Genomic DNA, 3632 nt, shown 5'->3' with positions numbered 1-3632 from the left:
CTCCATTTCTTGCTAAGAATTTTTTCACACATTTTTGTTTCCCTGCCTTTTTTTTCTGTGCAGAACCTGGACAGTTTCAGCAGTGTCTTTTTTTTTTTTGTTTAAGTATTCATTTAAAAATTATTTAGGGGAGAGGGAGGGAGAGAGAAGGAAGATGGGGGGAGAGAGAGAGAGAGAGAGAGAGAGGCAGAGAGAGATATATCTGTCTTCCATCCTCTGGATCACTCCTCAAATGCTGGCCACAACAGGGACTGGGCCACGAGGAAGCCAAGAGCCAGGGTAGCCCACGTGGGTAGCCAAGTACTTGAGCAAACACTGCTCCTACCCAGGGTGCGCATTAGCAGGAAACTGGAATGAAAGTGGAGCTGGGTCTTGAACCCAGGAATCTGATATGGATGTGGGGATCCCAAACGATGTCCTAACTGCTGCACCAAGTGCCCATTGCTCAGCAGTGTCTTATGCTCACACGATTTTAATGAAGTTCCCCCTTACGTTTTTTTTTTTTTTTTTTTTTTTTTGAGAGGATGGGGACAGGGTGGGGAGAGAGAGAGAAGGAAACAGATGGCTACCTCATCTTAGTTCACTTTTGCTTGCCAAATGACTGTAATGGTTGAAGTGGGGCCAGTGTCAGGAAAATAATCCAAGTCTTCAACATGGAAGGCAGGAAACACTGGAGTCATCCCTGCTGCCTCCTAGGGTCTGTATTTGCAGGAAGCAGAGTCAGGAACTGGAGCTGGGGATTGAACCCGGCATTCTAAGGGAGGACATGGGTGCTTTAACCCCTCGGGTAAACATCCACTCTGCCCCCTCCCTTTCTCATCCCTATCTTGTCCTTCCTCCTGGTCTGTTCCTTCCCCGGGTTTGCCTGTTGATGTCTATGATCTCTGTGTCTACATAAATGCCCACCTGAAATCTGTATCCTTGATTATAGTCAAACACTGGGCAAGTGGAAGCTGTTCATGGCATGAATTGTCACCAGTGCCAGTGTCTCAGAATGAGTGTCTGATACTGGGCCTGTCATTTCCCTCCTCCACCAAGAATGGCTCCTCTTCCTGCCTTGGTTGGTGACGCGCAAGCCAGCAACTTGAGAATCCGTTTTCACTGCCCCAGGGTGACTCAGGCCTTCCTTCTGTCACATCCTCTCCATTCTGCTGTTGTCACAGATCAGCCCTGCCCTGGCACCCAAATGATCCAACTGAACACAGACTTCATTGTTCTCTCCTTGGGTTAGGGCTTCAGGAGTTGCTATTCCTACAGGGGAAAACATTCCAGATTCTTATCCCACCTCCCAAGGCTTTCTAGGATTTGACCTGGCTTTGCAGCCTCATCCTTTGGTGCTCCCGGCTACAAGTTCATGCACCTGTTTGAAAGCTCACTGTGTCTAATCTCCTGTGCCTCAGACTCTGTTTTCCTTGCCCCTCGCCTTCTTGGCTAATGGGCTCACTCTCCTTCCCCTTGCTAACTCCTGCTCCTCAAGATGTCTTCACACATATGTGCTCTGTCAAGAACCTTTCTTTTATACCCTTCTGTATTAGCTAGAATATACTGGAGGTTCTTAAAGGGATTTCAACCTGAGGCTTAAATGAGATGAGAGTGTCTCTCTTACATAAAAGTGTAAGTTGGTAGGTGGTCTGGAGAGCAGAGCAGTTCACTTTGTGAGGTTATCCAGGAACCATGTGCCTTTTCTTGTTGCTCCACCATCCCTTGGACATTGTCTTCATTGGTATGGTAGTAACTGGCTCACCACTACCACCTACATCCAGCCAATAGGAAGGGGGAAGGAGGTTGTTGGGGGAAAACCCTTCCTTTGTCAAACTCAACTCAGATATTGTATATATTGCTCCTGTTCACATCCTGTTAGCCACAACTTTATCATATGCTTGCACCTAACTTCAGGGCAGGCTGGGTGATGCCCTTTCTAGCTCAGCTCAGCACTGCCCAATATAAATATAATATGAACAACATGGGTATTTAAAATATTTCTAATGACCATATTGAAGTAAAAAGTAAGAAGTGAAATTAACCCACTATACCTAACCTATTTCAGCAGCATGTGGGACTAGGCATACTTTAGTGCTTAAGAGCCACACGTGGCTAGTGGATTCCATCTTGGACAGTGCATCTTTAACTGACTGGTGATGTGCCCAGCTAAAGTTGAAGGAGTCCACCACTGAAATGGGGAAGGAGAATGTATACTGATGGTCAACCAGTAGTTTCTGTCATATCTCCCCTTAACCAGTCTCTGCTCTCACCTTATCCCAATTCGATCCTAATGTTTGGTGTTGCCAGTGACACTTTGTGCATATAACTATCTATTTTAGTCTTTTTAAGAGTAAAGATTCAGGGCTGGTGCCACGGCTCAATAGGCTAATCCTCCACCTAGCGGCGCCGGCACACTGGGTTCTAGTCCCGGTCGGGGCACCAGATTCTGTCCCGGTTGCCCCTCTTCCAGGCCAGCTCTCTGCTGTGGCCCGGGAGTGCAGTGGAGGATGGCCCAAGTGCTTGGGCCCTGCACCCGCATGGGAGACCAGGAGAAGCACCTGGCTCCTGGCTTCGGATCAGCGTGGTGCACCGGCCGCAGACTGCCAGCCATGGAGGCCATTGGAGGGTGAACCAACGGCAAAAGGAAGACCTTTCTCTGTTTCTCTCTCTCACTATCCACTCTGCCTGTCAAAAATAAATAAATAAATAAATAAATAAATAAATAAGAGTAAAGATTCAGTTGTCTTTTCTCCAGATCTTTATTTGGCATATTTTAATTAACTGACAAATGTTAAATATTAGTTGAATGAATGAATGAAACAATTGAGTGAGGATTTCATGCACTTGCTGTACTTGTTATTCTTAGGCAAATGCTTTGACTTTCTCTTTCATAAGCATGAAAAGTCATAATATTGGCCAGTGGGTTCATGAAAAAAATGCTCAGGATCACTAATCACCAGGGAAATGCAATTGAAAACCACATTGAGCTGTCACCTCACTCTGGTAGGCTGACTAGTATCAAAAAGACTGAAGAATGGCTGATGTGGCACAGCAGGATGCCCAAATCCCACACTGGAGCGCCAATTTCAGTCCCTGCTCCTGGTCCAGCTTCCTGTTCATGATAGTTGGGGGGCCAGTAGATGATAACTAAACTGCTTGGGCCCCTGCCACCCATGTGGGACACCAGATGGAGTTCCAGGCTCCTGGCACCAGTCTGGTCCAGCCCTGCTGCTGTAGGCATTTGGGGAGTGAACCAGTGGATGGAAGATTCTCTCTCTCTCTCTGCTTTTAAAATAGATGAAAACAAATAAACATTAGAAAATAAACATTAGAAAAGGAAGAAAAAAGACAAGATAGCAAGTTTGGTTAGGATGTGAATAAAAGGGAACCCTTGAACACCATTGGTAGGAATGTAATTGGTATAACCATTGTGGATAACAGTATGGAAGTTCCTTAAAAAAATAGCAAATGATCCAGCAATGCCTCTACTGGGTGTACGTCCAAGGGACGTGACATGCACCTGATAGAGACATCTGTACTCCCCTGTTCATTGCAGCACTATTCACAATAGCCAAGACATGGAAACAACCTAAGTGTCCATCCACTGATGAATGGAGAATGTGCTACATACACAATGGATGCCATAAGGC

The sequence above is a fragment of the Oryctolagus cuniculus genome, chromosome 14 (genome assembly GCF_964237555.1).
Source record: "Oryctolagus cuniculus chromosome 14, mOryCun1.1, whole genome shotgun sequence".
Classification (NCBI taxonomy): Eukaryota; Metazoa; Chordata; class Mammalia; order Lagomorpha; family Leporidae; genus Oryctolagus; species Oryctolagus cuniculus.
This window is presented reverse-complemented; position numbering follows the sequence as displayed.